This window comes from Protopterus annectens, chromosome 1.part1, assembly GCF_019279795.1.
Source record: "Protopterus annectens isolate FY-2018-M chromosome 1.part1, PAN1.0, whole genome shotgun sequence".
In the NCBI taxonomy this organism is placed as follows: domain Eukaryota; kingdom Metazoa; phylum Chordata; order Ceratodontiformes; family Protopteridae; genus Protopterus; species Protopterus annectens.
This window is the reverse complement of record NC_056726.1, coordinates 374,504,818-374,527,865: the sequence shown is the minus strand read 5'-3', so window position 1 is coordinate 374,527,865 and position 23,048 is coordinate 374,504,818.

Genomic DNA, 23,048 nt, shown 5'->3' with positions numbered 1-23,048 from the left:
CTTGCACACACAATATACCAACCTTCCTTCTGTTCATCATATCAGCTAGCTCTATATATTATATATGTGTGTGTGTCTGTATATATGTAGACATACATGTGTGTGTATATGTATATATATATATATATATATATATATATATATATATATATATATATATATATATATATATATATATGTGTGTGTGTGTGGAGTGCATTTAGACATCGGATCCACACTCTGAACCTCCTTCCTCCACAGCTGCACTGTTCTGCCTTGCTATAAAACAGAGCATCACATGTGGACACACCCTAACATTAGGGAGGATATATAGGGACAGATCACAGATATGCCTATTACAAACCTATGAAGTTTGTGGATGATACATTTCACATTACCATGACTGTTCTGAAGGTAATGGGGTCTGAAACTTATGTGTCTATCATGACTTCATTACTTCCATCTTCAGCTATTTCCCAGACTAATATACATATTTGGAGGTACAGAACAAACACTATGATGGCTTAAATCTTGTCATTCTGTGCAGATCTGCACAGCTGACAGGTATGGCCCACTGCCCATAGGGCCAGATGCTGTGTCCATACCAGTTGTTCATCAGGATATTATTACAGCAAGTCTTGATGGTACATATAAAACTTCCAACATCATCTATCCCATTATTACAGACCAGGTACTACATTCAATTACATGCTGACATGTTTCACATACCTGTTTTCTTATTGTGCTCTCTTTTGTGTACCACTTGGATGTCTTCCTTGTTTGTTTTTTTGTAGTATTTTTTTACTATTATTTTTGTTGTTTTTTTTATTTCTATCTCTCTGTCTCCACTACAGGGATTGAGCTGGTTTGAATAGGTTGCAACATGGCTTTTGTAGGTGATGCTCATGATCAGGTGATGGCCTCTGCACCAATTGGTGTTCCTCACTTGCTAATTGCATGCAGCCAGCTGTGTAGTCGTTCCAATAGCCAATGTCATAGCAACCCACTACTATAAATGACTACATCATGTGGGCGTTATCCCTTTACCTTTCCTGTATGGAAACATTCTTCCTGTGTGTGGGCAGCAGTATTACATACATCAGGTAGCAATACCTCTTACAACAGGGCTTGCAGACACAGACCAACCACATGTTTGTATAAGGTTCCAGACCTAGGGACAGAGTGTGAGTATTGCTGTTATATGCATTGAATACTGCTAGTTTTGCTTTAGTTACGGCTTGCTGTTGACTTGTTGTGGTTATGTTGTGCAGGGTTCTGGGTTCATGACTTGCAAGTGCTGGTTATCGTGTTGCAAGGCAGACCAGTTCAGCTGTGGAGGAAGGGATATGACAATAATTCTAAGAGATCCCTATTTTGGGCCCCTTCACCCCCATTAACAATGCCTTTGGTGAGATGTTTTGCAATGATAGGTTTAGAGTGTGGATCTAATGTCTGAATGCTATATATATATATATATATATATATATATATATATATATATATATATATATATATGTGTGTGTGTGTGTGTGTGTATATATATATATATATATATATATATATATATATATATATAGAGAGAGAGAGAGAGTGAGAAACACACACACACACACACACACATATATATATATATATATATATATATACATGTCTACATATATATATATATATATATATATATATATATATATATATATACACACGCACACACATACATCTAAATATATAACACACACATACATCTACATATATAATACACACATACATCTACATATATAAATACACTTTCCCTACTGTTGAATGACTGTGCTGCATGATATGTTTGAGAAAACATCACATCTATGTACAGCTCAAATGGCTCACTGGTAAATCAGTGGAGCTAAGGTGTGCAGGTTTCTGGGTTTGGGACTTGCAAGGGCTGGTTATTTTGTTGCTGGGCAGAACAAGGGCTGTTGGTTACAGATTGATTAAGGCACTTTTACATGGTTGTAAGCGGGTTTGCGTGGGTTTGCATAATGGTAGGCAATGCTAACTTCAGGTTAAATATGCTTACAGACAATTAGCCTGACAGTGCTTAATCTGTGTAGTGATTGCTTGCCACCATGCAAACAGGCTTAAACCCACTTACTACTGTTTAAAAGTGCTTACTCCCACTTACCCCCATGCTAATTTCTTTAAAAAAAGAAAAAGGGGTGATAGAAAGTGGTGAAAAAGGGTGCAAGCAGAGGGAAAAACAATAGGGAAATTAGCTAGTGATGTGCAGGATGGGTGTAGGGAAGATCCATAGCTGTCCTTTTCTTCTGCAGCAACAGCTGTGCATATGTACTGAATTTGGAGGTAGATTTGGAGGTTCCCTATTACCAGATTGCATATGCAGCTTGTCAAATGCATCTTGATCAAACTGAAAACAGCGAAAGGCAAAATAGCGAAGCGGCTTTTCAGTGAATTCTTCGCTTGGCCGCTTTTGTTACTTTGCCGTTTTCAGCACTGTAGTGCAATCTCAGAGTTGGTATATTTAAGTAGGGGGGGTGGGGGGCACATCCCCCATGTCGGGGGTTGTGGAGGGCAAAGCCTCCCACACTATGTAATGTTTTAAATGTATTTCTGTTTTTTTTTTTTTTTTTTTTTTTTTTTATTTTGGAACAGCGATTTTTTTCCCTTGGAAAAAAAATCGCTGTTCCGAGTTTTGATGTTGTAAGCTTTCGCTTACATGGGTCGATTATTTATCGTTCGCTTTTGTCAGCATGCGATAAGAAAATATAGACCCAGATTTGGACACTCAAACCCCTGAGAGAGGAGTGAGGACAACAATAATGTGTTGTGAAGCCAATTAGACCAGATTACATTTGTCCAGTGGACACGTGCAAAATAGACAGCTATGTATGGGGGAAAATTTTTTTTTGGGAACAGATTGCACTTTTTTTAAGGTGAGACTGGGATGTCGGGGAGGGATAGTAGGTATATTTGGGGCAGTAGTTTGGGTAGGAAGACAGACAAGACAGACAAGACAGCATACAGGGGCAGTATATGACACATGTGGGGGATAAACACCTTGGATGTGGAGGGGTGTTTGGAAATCGGAAGCCCATGAGCTCCCAAATGAAAACAGTGGGACTGACGTCCCCACCCATGGGCAGTCACCACTGCACCTTCATGGCCCTGAAGGTGGCTGTGGTGGGCCAGAACAGGAAGGGCAGGCTGACCCTCTAAATGCACCATGTGGCCCTCAAGCTGGCATAGCAGATCTCCAACCTCCCTTTGGAGCTTACTACGCACCAATCCCCGGACCTGTCTTCGGGTGACAGGATCCTGCCCGCACCTGCTCCCGGGGGGGATGAGCCTCATCTCCTGAGGTGGTTCTACCCAAAGGTGGTGCAGGACCAGCAGACGAGGAGGTCCCATGGTGCATCCCAGTCATGCTGGGCTCTGGTGCCACGGCCAGATGAGATGGGAGAGGTGGGTCCACTGGGACCGGTCTTCCCATATGTGCTATAGTGTTGCAGTTTTAAAACATATGTGGGTTAATAATAGTCAACACAATCCAGGATTAGTTATAACAGCATGCATAGATATTCCCATTAACTCAGAACACCAGATTTGGAACAGTTGTATAGCAAACAGAACACATGCATATATGGAACTACAGTGGCCATTACAATGACATGCAGGTTACATTGATAGCAACAGGCCACCAATTATAGTATTTCAACATGGAACATTAATAGAAACACATTTCAATATTTATTGGACAATAGGACATATGTCCCAACAGTAGGTTTGGTGTAAACATACCCATTGATTTGTGTATTTAGATTATTGTTGCACATATGATGGGGGACGGGGAGATGTCAATTAACAACTTATATATCCTTGTAGTACTCACAACTTTAATAATAATTGCTCTAATCATTAAGGTACAGGTATTATTGCAATACCCTATGGCCTTGGTTTTGGCAGTGGTATGTTTGTACACAGTTATACTTCAACTATGTTATAGCTAAATTCTTGCATCTCTTACCTGGTCGACTTGTGGAGGGAATGTTTGTTAACACTACCTGACTGTTTCTACATATAATCCCAGATTCAAAGTTAATATTATGCACATGCCTCTCAATCTCTTAATGCACACACTCTGGACAAAACTTGACAACATGGGGGTACAAATAGAGACATGTTTTTAATATTGTTGTCATAAATTTGGAGAGATGAATGAGTGACAGGATTTGTTTTAATATACATTTTCTGATGATTTGAGGTCTGAAAATCAAATGTATGTCATTGTTTTGTGACTACAATTCTGAGGTCATCCCACTGATTTGTCAGGGGGACAGAGGAACAGGCAGAAAATATGGGTCAGTTATCTGGACATTCTGAAAAATCTGTGCAGTTGAGAGGCATGATTTTGCATACATCTTACTACCACTCCCAGGATTTGAACCATGGCTGTGTCTGCTAAAAATACAACAGTTTAAGTTGCAGTAGAGTGAGCTATTTGGATAGGACATTGCTTTCTATCTCTTCAGTGTTTTCTAAGTCTCTCTTGGTTGTACAATCTGATCTTGTACTTACAACAGTCTTATACAGACATTCCTAGACATTTTTTTATATAGCACAGTGTGGGTAACAGTGGCTAATACAACATTACTATTCAGAGAATGCAACAATAAATGCCATACAATATCAGAGTAAACACAACCAGTCCAGGATTTAGAGCTTTATTTCCAGACAGTTACAGTTTTATTTAAATGTGACCTATATGGGACTATTACTGTCATATTGTCTGGTTTATTCAGTACAACCCATACAACAGTTTTTATACTGCTAGATGACTTTCTACTACTTTATATTTATTTGCTATTACTACTACAAGCAGGATTGTTACTCACCAGCCTCACAACACAGCATTTTCAGCCTACTTGCATAGGCTTCCTGATTCACAGCTTGCTCAGCTGCAGCTGTAAAGGAAATAGAGATATATTTAGGCATACTTATCCATCACATACACATGCTGAACTTTAGTAACCAGTAATGGTATGACTGCTTACACACTGCTGGGACATCACCCCTCTGCCTTGCTTCTTGGACCCACTCATCCAAGAGCTCTCTCTTTCTCCGCTTCAAGTCGGCATAGTGGTGCCTGACCTGCTCACCATTCCGAGGGATACCAGTGGCACTGGTGAGATCATAGGCGAGATGATCACAGGCTTCCACTTTATATTAGGAGCCCTGGTACTGGCCCTGCAGCATTTTCTCATCATGATTTTTACCAGGAGTCCTACCATGACCTTGGACTCCTGTATGCCCCAGTGCTGCGCTCGTAAGCGCAATCCCTCTCCAACTCCTGCCATCCTGCCTACAGTGGGAAGCTGCAACCAGTTATGAGCTGTATTCCCACCTGTGGGGTTTAAATACGACTGATTTCCTGCCTTTTGCCATGATTGGATGGTTTTGAGTATGCTGAGCTAAGCTAAGCTATGGGCAAACCTGCTTAGCTAAGGTTGGCATTGCTTAAAGGGACAGGTTCAGCACTGCTTACCAATGGGCAAATCCACTTAGCTGGACTACTCATTGCTTAGCAGTCATATTTACACAATGCTTACACTTGGTAAGCAGAGCTGTGCAGTGCTTAGCATTGCTTATTTTTCATGTTATAAACTATCTGCTGTATTGCACTGATTCATCATTCATTGTATATAAATTTGTTTACTGTCCCTGACATCCCCCAATGTGCTTTCATTACATGTATTCATGTGTGACTATATTGTATGGGGCACTTGTGTTTATATGGGGATTTCACAACTTTATTAAACTGACACCTCACATCTGGACCTAATGCAGTACTCTGATTAACAAATATATGTTATTTAGTAGGTAATACTAAAAAAAAAGTTTATGTACTGCTTTCACATGTAAAATGTGAATTGGTTGTAGTGGGGATCGAACCAGGAATGGCTGCTCATAAAATGTACTCTCTACCACTACACTATTGCAATATTGTTTATGTGGATATCTCTTGCTATTTAACTTCTTGTGCTGTTTAAGCTGGACTAAGCATAGCTAAGCAACGGGCACACCTGTGCAGCTATGCTTAAACTTTATTGCATTTATAAAAAAAATGTTTTGTGTTATTTTATCTCTATCCTATGCTGGATATTCCTGCTAATGCTAAACCTGTTATTTTATCAACGTTCTGCTTTTTGGAACAATTGTCCATTTTGCCTTTGTCCACATTCCTTACTCTGACAGGTTGGGAGGTGTGCGCTATGTGCTTATGCTACCTGTGTTATCCTGATAACTTTTGGCTTGGTAGCATACCTCTCAACCTCTTAGAGCAAAATATCTGGACAAATCCTAAAATGATGGGGAGACAAATAGGGACAGATTTTAAATATTGCTCTTACAAACTTAAAAAGTTGATAGAATAATGGGTCTTACATTAGCATGAATTTTCTGAAGGATTTGTGGAGTCTTAAACTCAAATGTTTTGTCATTATTTAATGACTTCAATCCTCAACTATTTGCCAGAAAGGTACACATTTTAGGGGGAACACACCAAAAATATGTGGCAAAAATCTGGGCATTCTGCAAAAATCTGTACAGTTGAGAGGTATGCTTGGTAGGGACGATTGTCCCTTATACCTTTGACCACATATTTTTTGTTTTCCTGATGGGTTGGGGGGGTGTTATGAACGTTCTCACTCATTTTTAATTGCTGAGCTCTGCTCTCAGACACACCCCCTGTGCTCATACATGGAACCGTGTCCATTTTAGAGCATGGCAGCGCGTCTTCATAAATATGCATGGTGCACTGCTGTGATGAACAGGAACAGTCCCTGCCATGCAGGATTAACTTATACCTGCACAGCTGCTTGCTGAATCCCAGGGATTGTGTTTGCTTTAGTGCTATTTATTGCCTATAGGTTGAATTCTGAGTGGGAATAGTTGATATTAGTTTGTAGGAATGATGATCTGTCTTTCTGTTTGAGGTGGCTTGGACGCCATATGAAACCCCTCCAGAAATGTTTGGGTGAGGTTATGCATGCAAGTTATCGAGTTAGTGTTAGTGTTAATTCATGCCTGTTGTTTAAGGTTGTTATAATAGTAATAATAATAATAATAATAATAATAATCATAGCAATAGCGATAGTAATAATAATAATAATAATAATAATAATAATAATAATAATAATGATGATGATGATGATGTTAACCAGGTATGTCCACTGGAATACAGTTCCTTTTCATGGGCAACCCAGAAGCAGTGTCTGGTTAAGTGACATGCTCAAGGTCTTAATCATCAACCCTGTTTTTCCCATTTTCTACATGGGGTCAGTTGTTGTGTCAACTGTCACCATTTCTCTTGATTCAATGCTACACTCCTGCCTTCTTTGACACTCACGCCTGATTAATGCAGATCTTCTCTCACACAATTCATCCACCTCTTTGCTGGATGCCATTGTTTCCTCTTGCTTTCTACCTGTCTGTCTCAAATCTTCTTCACTAGATTGTTTTCTGCTTTTCCGCACATATGCCTGAACCACCTTAATCTGTTCTCTTTGATCTTTTCTGAAAATGGACACTCTTTTGGTTTCTGCTCTTATGTCATCATTTAATCTGTCCCACAGTGTGCATCCTACCACTCATCTCAGGTTCTTTATTTCCATCACCTCTGTCTTCCTCAAATGCTCTGCCTTTACTGACCAAGTTTCTGTACCATAAAGTAGTACTGGTCACACCACTGTTTTGTAAACCTTACTTTTCAGCTTATTTGGCATTCTTCTGTCATACACTGCCACTGACTCTCTGTGACAGTTGGATGCAGCCCCTCTGATTCTAGCTTTGACCTCCTCATTCAGATACTAGATACTTGAAGCTTATAACCTATTACACTATCTTTCCTGCTATCTCAATTCTCAGCTTCTTCTGAGTTCTCTCATTTGCTGCCATTACCACTGTCTTACCTGTACTGGGTTTAATCAAGTGTTCTCACTGTTGCATTCCATTCCCCTATCCTTTGCTGAAGTTGTTGCTCAAAGTCTGCCTGTAATGCCACATCTTCTGCATACAGCATCTTTGCTGATCTGTCCCGTCCAACCTGTTTGCTAATGTAGTCCATCACCAGCATGAACAGTACTGCACTCAGAGATGAACCATGATGCACACCCATTTCCATAGTGAACCACTCTGTGAGAAAAAACACTGTTCATACTTGAAGCCATTGGGACTGTGTACATAGCTTACACTAATTGCACCAATGTTTCTAGCATTTAAACCACAACAGGACTGCCAAAATCATCTTTCTTGTGACCCTGTCATATACTTTCTCCAAGTCTGAAAATGCCAAGTTGGACTATATCCTCAACTGTAGATTCTTCTCAACTGTCACACTGCAAACATTGGGTCAGTTGTGTTGCATCCTGATCTGAATCCAAACTGCTCATCTCCCATCTTTCTTTTTACTACTCTGCATATCTGTTTATCAATCACTATCTCCAGAACTTTCATGCAGTGTGATAGGAGTCTGATATCTCCATACTGTCCACAGCTCTGGATGTTCCCTTTGTTCTTGTACACTGGCATGAGTATGCTTATTCTCCAGACATTTGGGATACACCTTTCTCTCCAGACTGCTATAAATACCCTCAGGAGCCATTTCACCCCTTTCTCACCTGGCACTTTAATTGTATCTGTCGTGACCTCATCTGAGCCTGCTGCTTTCCCTAACTTCATTTTCCTTAGTGCTGTTCATATTTCTTTTAGAGTGGGCTCCTCTTCTTCTCTCATTGGAGGCTGTGTCTGGGAAAGTACAGCTTCTGTGTTTTTTTTTCCATTCAGAAGCTGTTGGAAGTACTCCTTCATCTTCCTTTGATGTCCTGTGGGCTGGTGAGTAGGTTGTTGCTGGCACGTCTGTATTAGAACACCAACAAAGCCATTAATTGAATGGCCTTATCATTGAAAATGCTGGTGATAGAACTCAATTTTGTGTGGGGCTGTGCCCCCCCCCATACACCCCTCTAATTATATATATACCAATTCCGAGATTGCACTAAAGTGAGGAAAGGGCAAATTTTTTGATCTTCACTGTACTGCAATATGACCTGCATTTTATATGATAAGGCCATTCAATTAACAGCTTTGTTGGTGTTCTAATATAGACCCGTTGCTGGCATTCCATATGAAAGGTGTCTGACTATCTCCTTTATTTTTCTGTTTTTGCCTTATAAACTGATAGAGTTTCTTTGTGCCCCCTACTGAATCCCTTTCCAGAAGCTGGTAGAGGCCTCTGCTGCCCTGTTCTTTGCTATTGCAACTCCTTTCTTAGCCTCTTTGTTAGCCAACCAGTATTCCTTCCTAGCCTGCTCCATCCTTTCTATCTCCCACTTTTTCCTGCACTCCTTTTACTTTTGATGACTTTCTGGACTTCTGCATTCCACCACCAGCTTTTCTTATGTACCTTATTTCCATACCAGGCCTGGCCACATATCTGTTCTGTAATCCTCACACATGCTGTTTTAAGGTGCTGCCATTCTTCTTCAATGCTACCTCTTTCCATTTCTTCTTGAGGTGCTAGAGCCCTGAGTAATTATTTGAACTGCTGTGCTTTTTCTCCAGTCTACTTTCAGGTCTTTAACCTGGTCTCTGTTGATCTTAGAGCCTTCTGACCAATGCTTACAGCTGATTGTGGCAACCAATGGTTTATGCTGTGGGCTGACTGTTTCACTGGATATGACTTTACAATCACTGATTCTACCCCAATGTCTTTTTCCCTACTATTTTGAAGTCTACCTGAGTTGCATATTGGCCATTTTGTATGTTTTCTTGTGACTGAACCATGTGCTGGCTACTATCAAGTTATTTGCCAGTCAGAAGTCTAGAATGCCCTCTTCTTCTTTCTTCCTTTTTTTCCACACATTTGGACTCAGGCAGTCTTCGTATCCTGCTCTGTCTATCCCGATATGTGCATTCAAGACACCATTTGTCAACACCAATTCATGCTGTCCTGCATTATATAGTAGGTTCTGCAACTGCTATCTGAAAGCACTCTTTTTTCACTATCACAGCCCTGCTGTGGGGCATAAGCTGAGATTATGAATACCATCCTATCATTAGGCTGATGTCTGACTGCCATGAGTCTGTTTCTAATTTTGATGACATCCCTCACTGCCTTCTGAAGCATCTCCAGCACCACAATTCCCACATAATGTCTAGCCTGTCTTCCTTGTGAGCAGTAGACTCTGCATCCAAAGCTAAATGGCTTTGCTGCACTGCCCTTGCATCTTGTCTCTTGGACACATGGGATGTTCAGCCTCCTCTGTACCATCATGTCATCCATTTCCAAGCTCCATCCTGTCAGTGAACCTATACTGCATGTAGCAGTTCTTAGTTCTTGTTTCCAGGTTGATTTGTTTTATATCCAGCTTTTGCTCAACAGAGCTATCCCAGGTAGCTCAAGCTTGGCAACTGGACACCAGCTAGCAAATAGTTTATTGACCCTGGGTTGTTGGGCTTTATGGTGGGCACACACTGGCCAATAGAGGTACATACACACCTCTCACCATTAGCATGGGTCCCTGGCATAGGTTGGAGTAGGCCAGGTCCTCAACCCATTTATCAGTGGCAAATACCCATGCGCATTTGGCAAAATTTGTCAACATGACTGAATCATCTACAGCCATATTTTCTTCAAGATCACACAGTAGGTAATTGAGGGCTGAGGGATTCAAACCCTGCACCACAATCCTCCGTGCCAATTTATTTATTTTTTGTTAGTAGTGAATGAACCTGCTCTTCATAGTTTCTAGGCATTACCACTTTGTTTTAAGAGTTTTTTTATAATTGTTTGTAAATGTTTTTCATTCTTTTCATGGAATGCTGACTTGATGCAACTACCTCTGGTCAGCTGGAGTGCACAATACATAATTAGAAACATAGTATCTATGCATGGTTCTGTGAAATCAACAAGGCCATATAGCCATGCTGCTAACAGCCATTTATTTGCAGGATGGGTATGGTGATTGTGGGGTTGCATTTTCAAGCACCTAGCTTTCATTACAATTTCTGAAACTGGTTGTTAATTCCTGGCCAACAAATTAAACTTCAAGCAAGGAAGTTCACATCCACAGTTTTCACATTCTCCTTATGAATACAATTCAACACTTCAGCGTATAAACTTGAAAGATTTTCAACTCTGGACCTAAAAAACATATAGTGATAACAGAATTTTCCAAGCTGCAAATGTAGGGGGTGATAAGTCCCCATCTTTCAGTCATTCTTTACTCCATCAGTCAATGCAGCATCATTCTTCATTTTTCCTCATACATTCAAGACAGTGCAGCACCATTTATCATTTCCCTTTGGATAAATTAATTTTGTTAATGGCATCAGTTTTGTGATACTAATATAAGGCATGTCGACTGGCTTAAGAATGCTTGGCCGTTCTGCTGCCATACTCAGTAAATGTGACACTCCATAATCAATTTGTATTGGAAATGACCTCCTAGAAAAAGTGTCCAAATGTTGCAAGTATGCTGTGGTCACCAATTATAAATCTACTTGTGACAACCCACCACTGGACCAGTAATCAAGGAGCCTCACTCCTCACCACTGGTATCATTGGGGGATGTACACTGAGAGGATAACAAGTACACACACACAGTATTTCCAGATGCAGCTCTGCATCAAGTGCAATTCCCTCTTAGGAGCACACAGAGATCACAGTCAGTCCAAGGCTGGTTTCTCCCTCTTTCTTTAGATCCCCAATAAGACTCCCCACTGGCACAGCTAGAGAGTAGAGATCTCAGCTGAGTGTCCACGCCAAGACCTCCAGCACCCTGTCTATCCAACCAGTGCTTCACGTCCCTGCCCAAGTAGCTGACACACACACTCTTTGAGGTTTGATTTAAACACACACACACACACACACACACACACACACACACACACACACACACACACACACACACACACACACACACACACACACACACCTGGGAAAGGCACAGGTTTACTAGCTATGCCACCTTTTGCCCAGACTATAAGGTAGTTATCACTGCCACCAGCCAACTCCTTATCAGCTACTTTAAGGCCCTTAACAAAGGGTGTTCAATCTTACTGTGTAACATTAATATTAATATAAATAGTAGTTTGACAAAGAGCAAGGCCATTATGAGTGGTCCACACAGTGTAACCAAATGAATATGCAAGTACTCCCAAAATTTAAATAACTCTAGAAAGATCAGCCACAATGAAGATTTAAGTATATTTAGTAATAAATAATAAAAGAACAAGGAAATAGTCTATATTCAAAGCGTCATCAGAGTTCAAAATCACAGGAAATATTTAAAACAATATAGCAGGACAGTCTCAAATAAATAAAGAACATATCTAAACTAAACTTTGCTATATTCCTGACTATATCTAAGAGAATTATACTATTCCTAGAAACTTACTTCATCAGAACAAGGCAAATGTGGTGAATGGTTCTTGTCAGGTCCAAGACAGAATACAGAATGCCCTGTCCTACTAAGAGACTCCTCAAATTAATATCTCAAATATTATTGCAGGGATAGCTTGCAGAATTACATTTCTTGTCATCTGACTCTATCTCAGATGAAACCCCCACTGCTGGAAACTTGTATTTAGCATCTACCTGTAAAGATACATAAACCTCAGATCCTTGGCAGAATCTGGAAGTAATAAAACAATTACATTTCTTCACATTTCAAGATTAGTAATTATTTCACCCTAGAGACAATACAGAAAGCTCCCTAGTTTTAGACATTGTGTATCATTGCTGCATTGAAACTGAAAGATACCATATTTTATGGCATAACCATAAAGTAATTTAATTTCAGTTATTTTTCTTAAGTTAACCTCCTGTATTCCAGTTTACACTGTTAAAATATATACATTTAAACAGTTACAATATTGCATGTACATTTCTATTTTTTTCCAGCAGGGCACACTGTGGTTACATTTTAAGCACAAGCACTTTATAAAATGCCTTTTTAACACACGTCTGTACAAACCTGTTTGATATACACATGACATACAGTTTTAATATATTTGTAAACACAAGCATCTTACACAAATCATTTTGATATTCACCAATGACATAATTTACAAATTTCCAGCTAGCTGTGCTGGCAGTATCCCCCTTTGTCACACTTCTTCCCCCTTGAAGACTCAAGCTAGTTTTTCAAGTGACCCTTGAAAAACGTTGCTTGAGATGAATGGGCCTATCTGGGAATACATTACCCCATACCCTGTCTTGAGATCCCAGCTGCCTTGGCATTTCTGACCCCATTACAGTGCTTCACTATCATATCATATGCCTACAACCTTAGGCTCCACAATAGTAATTTGGGATTTTGCTGGATGGCTCCCTGTAACCATAGATCCCCCTCAGACTCCTCCTGCCTCCTACAGCAGATAATTAGCACCACAATCCCCCTATCATGGTAAGGTTTTATCATGTTCACATGGTATAGTTTGTGTCCCTGTTTCCTGCCTAGGAGTTCTACCATGTAGTTAACATCACTGACCATCCTTACCACTTTGAAAGGTCCCTCCCAAGCTGCCTTCAGCTTGTTATGTCTGACAGGAATGAGAGCCATTACCTGTTTCCCTACAACATACTCTCTAGCTCGAGCATTCCTGTCATACTATCCTTTTTCTGCTGTTGGGCTCCTGCCAGGCTCTCCCTAGGCCAAGCCCATGAGTTCTCTGAACCATGTGTTGAGGTTTAGGACATATGCCACAACAGACTCCTTGTGGGATTCACATTCACCCTCCCACTCTTCACGAATCAAATCTAGAGGTCCCCTCACCCTATGCCCTTACAGCAACTCAAAGGGTGAAAAACTGTGTTTTCCTGGGGCACGTCTCTGTAAGCAAACAACAGACTGGGCAAATATTTGCCCCACTCCCTCTCAAACTGGTCTGCAAATGCCTGTAGCATGGTCTTTAGTGTAGAGTTTAACCTTTCCACCAGACCGTTAGTCTGGGGATGGTAGGGGTGGTCTTTAGGTGCTTCATCCCACAGTACTTCCACAGAGAAGCCAGCAGGTCTGACATGAAATCGGCACCTCTGTCAGTCAGTATTTAATTTGGGAAACCTACTCTGCTGAAAATCTCTACCAAAGCATTTGCCACCTTTTCTGCTTCAATGGAGGACAGAGCCACTGCCTCAGGGTATCTGGTACCATAATCTACTGCCACTAGGATATATTTCTTCCCTGTGGAACTTGGGGTACTCACAGGTCCCAGAATATCCATAGCTACCCTCTGAAATGGCTACTCAGTCACAGGCAAAGGCATCAAAGGAGCTTTAACCTTGTCTCCCGGCTTGCCTACCTTTTGGCACTGCTCACAGGTCCTGCAGTATGCTGTTACATCCCTGGAAATCCCAGGCCAATAAAAGTTCTGCATTATATGTCTCTTTGTATGCTTTGTGCTCATATGACCTGCAAAGGGAATGTCATGGGCTATGGCTAGACGTGCCAGATGGTAGGCTCTGGACACTACTAACTGCTGTATTCTCTCACCTTCTAGCCCTCCCTCAGGGGCCCACTCTCTATAAAATAACTCGTTGTCCCAGTATACAGATTTCCCCTTTCCTTGAGAATCAGGTGTCTCCCTGGCCTCCATCTAGCCTTGTAATCTAGGGTCTAAGAGCTGAGCCTGTCTCAACTCTCTCTTTGTAACCATTCCCTGCTCCCCTTTCACAGGAAGTCTGGTATCCTCTGACAGTGGTGCCCCACTGTCAGCCTGGGTAGTACTACTCACCTCTACCCTTGCAGTCACTGCGTCCAAGGGAACATCAGTACCCACAAGTAGCTGTGGCTCACCTTCAGTCTCACTGCTACAAGACAGCTCCCTCTCTGAAGTAGCAACCTCCCCAGTCCTGGCTTCAAGTGTGTGGTCTGTTTGGGTCCCCCCAGGTTACCAGACCCACATGCCTGTTTCCAAGCCTGATTGAGTGTAAGTGTATGCACACAATGTACTGAATTATCAAGATCATTCCCTATCAGGACATCTGGAAGAATATCCTCAAACACACCTACTTGCTTGCTTCCTTTTCCATCCTCCCAGTCAAGGTGAACCCTAGCCAGAGGTATTTAGAATGGGGTCTCTCCTAAAGCTTTGACTGGAGTAGACTGCCCAAGCAAGTAGTACTCCTCTTTAACCATTGCAGGCTTCACAATGGTTAGGTCTGAGGCTGTGTTTCTCTTAGCAGTGGCCTGTTTCCCATCTACTAAGATAGGATATAACCTCTTGTGGTAGTTTGGTACCCTTGTTGTTTCCAGACAACTTCCTGCTTGCATTCTGTCATTCCCACTTACTGGCTCTCCCACCTTTTGTTCCCCACCTTGCCTCCATGGACATCTATGTGCTACATGGCCTCACTAGTTGCATTTAAAACATTTAACACTTAATTCTGGCCATGTACCTGAACTAGTGGCTTCCCCTGTTACCGATGGACTTTGTTGGGGCAGTTTAGGCTGCCCGCCATGAGTTCCCTTAGACCCATGAGCATCACTGGATATCCCTTTCCTGTGCAGTGATGCCCTGCTTGCTAGGTATAGGTCTCCCTTTTCCCCCAAATCATCTGCGGTATTGCATTCCCTATCTGCCAACCAGATTCTCATGTCCTCAGGCAAAGTGCTAAGGGCTTGTTCCCTCACCAAAAGGTCTGCCAGCCCTCCAAAAGTGGTGACCTGACACCCCTTTCACCCACCTGTGAAAATAAATGTTTAACTGAGCAACATAATCACACACACTTTCATTTGCCTTGCATCTATGCTCACAAAACGTTTTTCAATAAGCTTCAGGAGTTAACTTAAAACATTCTAATAAACAAATTTTGACAGTATTATAATTTAAGTAATCAGTATCAGACAATCTAGAAACAGCAATTACAGCTTTACCATGGAATAAGAGGATCAGGAACCATACCTACAGCTCTTGGTCAGCATTATACTGTTTACAAACCTTTTCAAGTATATGAATAAAACTATCAAAAGTATCACTCTCTGTAAATTGTGGAAGACATTTACTGACCTTTATTACTTCTGGGGTTCAGATATTCTCTTACCCGTTACCTCTATGAGCCTGGAGAAGAGTCAGCATCTCCTTTTGGTGTTGCCTCTGTCTCTCATTTTCTTCAACTTCCAGATGTCTCCGTCTTTCTGCTGATTCTTATGCCATCTGTTTCTGTTTTTCTTCAGCCTATAAACACTGCAGTCTCTCTGCTGATTCTAGTTCAAACCGTTTGGCCTCCAGTTCAAGTCTCTATAACTCCAGACAGAATTTTAAGTCCTCTGAGGCAAAGTTGAACTGTCCATTTCCTGAGATGTACATCCCCGAGGCTAGTCTGGTTATCCTCCTGTTTGCTGGTCTGTGGTACAGCTGTGACTAAGGCTGCAATCATTTCTGCTTTAGTCAGGTAGGCATGCACCAGTCCTTTTTCTTGGTACATCTCAGGCAACTGGCTCCTTGTTAGCTTGCCATACTCGTATGTTGATATCCTTGCTTGCTCTCCCTGACTAACTAAGCTAATACAAAATAAATAAAACTATTATGATATAAAACTCTGAATGTCTACCATGTGGCTGCTTGAGAGTACAAACATCTTCTTTAGTGATCACTTTTTACAGGCTACAGGAGTCCAATATCCACACCATTAAATCACAATATGTGGATATTCCACCACTGTCATGCAATAATGTGACAACCCACTACTGGACGAGTAATCAAGGAGCCTCAGTCCTCACCACTGGCACCAGTGAGGGACATATACTGAGAGAATAACAGGTACACACACACACACACACACACAGTATTTCCAGATGCAGCTCTGCATCAAGTGGAATTTCCCCTAAGAGCACACAGAGACCACAGTCAGTCTGAGGCTGGTTTCTCATTCTTTCTCCAGATCCCCAGTAAGACTCCCCACTGGCACAGCTATAGAGCTGAGATTTCATCTGAGTGGCCAAGCCAAAACCTCCAGGACCCTCTCTTTCCAACCAGTGCTTCATGTCCCTGCCAAAGTCGCTGATACACACACATACTCTTTGAGGTTTGATTTACACACACACACACACACACACACACACACACACACACACACACACACACACACACACACACACACACCTGGGAAAAGCTGGCATGGGTATACTAGCTATGCCCCCTTTTGCCCAGACTACAAGGTAGTTATCATTGCCCCCAGCCAACTCTTTATCAGCTACTTTAAGGCCCTTAACAAAGGGTGTCCAATCTTACTATGTAATATTAATATTAATACAAATGGTAGTTTGACCAAGAGCAAGGCTATTAGGAGTGGCCCACATAGTGTCACCAAATAAATATGCAAGTACTTCCAAAATGTAAATATCTCTAGACAGATCAGGCACAATGAAAGGTTTAAATATATTTAATAATAAATAATAAAAGAACAATGAAATACTCAATATATACTCACAGTGACATCAGAGTTCAAAATCACAAGAAATATTTAAAACAATGTTGCAGGACAGTCTCAGATAAATACAAATATCTAAACTAAGCTTTGCTATATTCTTGTCTATATCTAAGAGAATTATACTATTCCCTAGACACTTACTTCATCAGAGCAAGGCAGATGTGGTGAATGGTTCTTGTCAGGTCCAAGACAGAATACAGAATGCCCTGTCTCACTAAGAGACACCTCAAATTAATATATCAAATATTACTGCTGGGATAGCTTGCAGAATGACATCATTTCTTGCCATCTGACTTTATCCCAGGTGAAACCCCCACTGTTGGAAGCTTGGCAGTATTTAGCATCTACTTGTGAAAATACATAGACCTCAGATCTTTGGCAGATGCTGGAAGTCATAAAATAATTACATTTCATTCACATTTCAAAATTAGTAATTATTTCACCATAGAGACAATACAGAAAGCTACCTAGTTTTAGACATTGTGTCTCCTTGCTGCATTGAAACTGAAAGATACCATCTTTTATGGTGTAGCCATAAATTAATTTAATTTCAGTTATATTTCTGAAGTTAACCTCATGTATTCCAGTTTCCACTATTAAAATACATACATTTAAACAGTTACAATAGTGCATGTACATTTCTGGTCTTTTCTAGTAAGGCACACTGTGGTTATATTTTACACACAAACACTTTACACAATATCTTTTTAACACACATCTATACAAATCAGTTTGATATACACATGCCATACAGTTCTAATACATTTGTTACTCAAACATCTTACACAAATCATTTTGATATTCACCAATGACATACCATTATTTAAAAATTTCCAGCTAGCTGTGCTGGCAGTATTCTCCCTTTGTCACACTACTTTTGGATTTAAAATAGAAATTAACAACTGGAGGCAACTTTCTATTATAATTTTTTTTTTGTAGAAAGACTGATTAAATTTCTTTACCCATACCAGATTAACAATTTCCCAATCAATTTTGACATAATTATGTTCTGCTATCACTGATGGCCTTAAAGGAGCTAGAGTAAGTTTATTTCACTTATTAGGGATTTTGTGCAGTAAAATTATGCTTTTCTGTAAATCAGAAAATTGCTGATCTGGCTGACAGAGACAGATTAACTCATTAAACACTAGTGATGCCTCGGGGTGTTGTACAGGAGTGACTAAATTATGTCCTAGACATCTACTACTGCCTATTCATATTTATACTACTAACTGCAAAATTATTTTACATTCAAGTTGTTGAAAGATTCCATCTTAAGCTTTGTATGATGGGTAATCCTGTCATATTTATCACTTCTCAGTAAAGCTAAACATGTTCTAAGTTCTGTTCATATACTATTAATACATACTATCAACAATCTCCACACTTTTGTAAATGTCAAAAAAAAAACAAAGCAACATCCTCAGAATTGCTTATCATTGAATAAAAGAACAAATTATTGCTAATAGTATTTAGATAGCTTGAGTGACGTAGGTATTGTAATTTGTTTCAAAATGTTACATAAATTACCATTTTAAAAATTTATTGGGATATATAAAATCAGTTTTAAAACTTGGAATGTAATGAATTCTGGTACTGTAAACACTAGTTTGTGCTGAACACTGTGTTGTTTACATTCCATTATTAACATTTATACATCTAGAACTGTAAATGTTTCTTTATACTTTGTGTTTATAACTTTTATCTTTCTTTAGAAGCACTTAAGGCTGACAATATGAACATTTGCTTCAACTCTGTGTTTTGTAAAATGAGTTTGTGAAAGCTATTCAAAAAGCAATATCTAGATGTTAGCGGGAAACCTTCTAGAGATCCAGTGGGGTCAGTGAGTTAAATTTTGCTCTTTGTCTGACATTAATATTATTATGTTAGTCAGAAATAAAGTCTATTTATAGCTCTTCATCCATTTCACGTAATTTTGCAACAATGCATTCATTTGCTGTAAAACTATCCAGAGGTTAAGACTACATTCGTGATAGTAGTTTTCCAGTCCTAAGTATGACCTCACTTGCAATATATTTTGAAGCATAGGTAACATTAGACCATTCTTAGTTTTGTTATGTAAGTTGGGCAATCCATAATTATGAATCATAGAGACACACCAGGATATTTCATCTGAAGAACCAACATTTGTCACTATTAGCGTGAAGCTCACACTTCTTCAGATTGGTTAAGACTCCCATTTGACCGTGACCAAATTACGTAATTTTCAAAATACTGAAAACTCATTTGAATGAATCTCATTTCAGTGAATTTTAAGCCATAGATATGATGTGGGTTTCTCTTCACCTGTGACTTGCTTGTGATATAAAGAATTATTGTAATTTACATTGCTGACTGTCAGAATACTGATAGTCATGTAGAAAGTAGTGATGTAGTATTTCTAAATGTGGGTATATCTCTTTACATTTTTATGGGAAATATCTAAAGTAATGGGAAATATCTAAAGTAATATGGCGGATGTTTTGTGCATTTCCAGCAGTAGTGGCAGTGTGTAGAGTACTGTAAGGAAAGGAAAAGGTATATGCCCTTTTCCCCTCTGTAGTGCGATCTTAGAGTTAGTACATATAGTTAGGGGGTGTGTGGTGGTGTATCCTCCCCACCTAGTTTGGTTTTATATTCAGTTTCTGTTAATAGGGTAAGTAGTTTTTATGTTCCGGAAAGAGTTAGTCATTTGTGTTGTAACTGTGCATGTCTATGGTTTACAGTTAAGCATTTTGAAATTCAGCACTGTGTAAGCTTTCCATAAAATGAGATTCAGTCAAATGAGTTTTCAGTATTTTGTGAATTAGGTAATTTGGTCTCAGTCAAATGAAATTCTGTCAAGTGAGTTTTAGGTCATGTGAAGTAGATCCAGATACATATATATATATATATATATATATATATATATATATATATATATATATATATATATATATATATATATATGTAGATAGATACACACACAATATTAATAATACCTTAGCCGTTTGTTCCTTGACTTTTGGCCCACAAAAAAGGTGGCTGCCATTTGCGATTGGGGATAAAGAGGCATGCTATGTAGCTGTACAACAACAAAAAATTGAAATGTATGCTTGTAGCCATATGTTCTTTCACATTCATCCCATTATAACTCCAAGGGGTACACAGAAAGTGACTACCTTTTATTTGGAAGAGGTACAATGAGGCAGGAACTATTCCCAGTTAGATCTATCAATCTATGTAAGCATTTGTGTTCTCAGTTTATTGGGGAACCACTTACTTCTTCCCTGAAAGAAAAAAGTAAAAATGTATTTTCTTACTCATGATTTTTGTTTAGACGATCTCTAAAACAAGATGTTGGGAAAAAGCTCTAAAATGCACCTCAGCGCATCTAAAACCATGTAGCTTCTGGGTGCATAAGGGACCCCAGACCTCAGGCTTAAGTCAGTTTCTTCTTCTTCCTTTTTTGTTGCACAGTTATAAGTGTGCAGTTTTGGCAATTTAATGGGTTTAAAGAATGGGTAAGTAAGAGAAAATGTAGAAAACAAAGCAAAAAGTAATCGGTCTGAATGGTGTAGGCAGGCCAGATAGGGTGAATCCAGTGCGGTCACTGATGAGGTGTTAAAGGGGGGGAGGATCAGTGTGTGCAGTATGCAGGTGGGTGACATCACGGAGTCTTTTGCCTAGAGATCCATTTAACCTAAGGCCAGCCCTGTTGATTACAAGTGGACATATAAGGTTTATATAGTCAATAAAGTTGCTGGAATGAGTGGGTACTGAGGCTGTCTGTAGATGAAAGAAACTGACTCCAGCTGTTGTTTGACTACAAGAAAATGGTCAACGATCTGACATAAGATAGCCCCACCACATTTCAGTGATTCCCACAGTCTCCCTTGCTTGAAAGTCACTAGCTGTCATTGTCAGCACTGTATGAACAGGTGAATTTCTCATTGTCATAACTGAAAACTTCTTTTGCAAAACAAGTGTCATTCAGAATCCCGGGCAAGGTTTTGTGAGTTTAACTGTGATCTCATACTTTACATCCCACTATAGACAACTACATAAAAAGACTGTAAAATAAAAGCTACATACGTGATATTCAGAGCCAAGGAAAATGACGTGGCCACCAGCTGAATAACATCAGACAGTGCAACAGCAGTGGTAACTTTCACCTAGAGCTGCTTGTACTTGCCATTCTTTACTCTTTTTCATGCACCCCCCCCCCATTCTCCACCTAATAACCATCAGCTTTCAATTTTTTTCATAGATCTCTTCTGCTCTCTCCAGGAAAACCTTCATGGCTACTTTTGGGACTGATTTCAGATATATCCTTTCAATGGGAAGGTCTCTAGATTTGTTGGGAGATAAAGCATTGTGACTACTAAGTCTTAGGGCCTGAGAGTAATGCCTCACATGGGGAGATGGATATGTGCTTGAAGTATCATACAGTGCTAGTTCATCAGGATCCTTAAATGAGAAAGTGGCATAGAATAACAAGGAATACTAATTTCCATTTTTTTCAGGGAAAATACCAGTAACCCAAATTTGGATTGGCCAAGTATTAAAATGATTTTCATGAAATTTGGCATTTTGGCCTGAACACTCATGAACTACAACTACATGCACTATCTTACAGTTCTTATACTACACACCAAATACACACTGTCATAACAGCATTCCTCCAATCATGGCATGCTGCTGAACATACACATAGGCAGCGGATAGCAACACTCTCCTGACTACATATACACATTGTCATAACTACACCAGTCAATTCCACCAGTATACACCACAACTCATTCCCATACACACTTCCACTTACTACATTTGAACCACTGATTCAGAAAATCATCAACACACACACACACACACACACACACACACACACACACACACACACACACACACACACACACATGCAGGCACACAGGGTCTATATCATGTGGTCAAAAACTAATAATAGCAAATGACCACAACTTCGAAAACACCAGAACTCTTAAGTTGTTATTGTGGGGTCACACTACAGTGTAGATAGGGTATTTACCCTTTCCTCACTGTAGTGCGATCTCGGAGTTGGCATATATATTTAGCGGGGGTGTGGGGTTCGCAGCCCCCCACAATTGCAACTTTGAGTTCCGGTGTTTTCGAAGTTGTGGTCATTCGCTATTATTAGTTTTTGACCATGTGATATAGACCCAACACACACCTACACACACAGTGCTTACCTGCAAAATATCTAGCTACCACACGACTATTGTTTGATACAGTATTGCACACATTTGCGTTACTACTAATGATCTAGAAATGTAATAAGGTAAGAAATACTTACTATATAAGACACAAACCAGATCCAAAAATCAGTGATGAACTGTTCATCTGCACACAATTTCCATGAATATACATAATTGACAAGTATTTTTACTCAATGAGAGTGTAATTTTGGTGACTGGTAATTGATGACTTGGCCATCAGAAAGATGGCTGGTGATAGTTTTTACTGTATCCATTTATTATCATGTAAATTGCATATACATTTAAGTCTGGTGTGTAGGGAAATGCCCAGACAGTGTGGTGTGAAAGTCTAGATTTTACATTTATTTAAA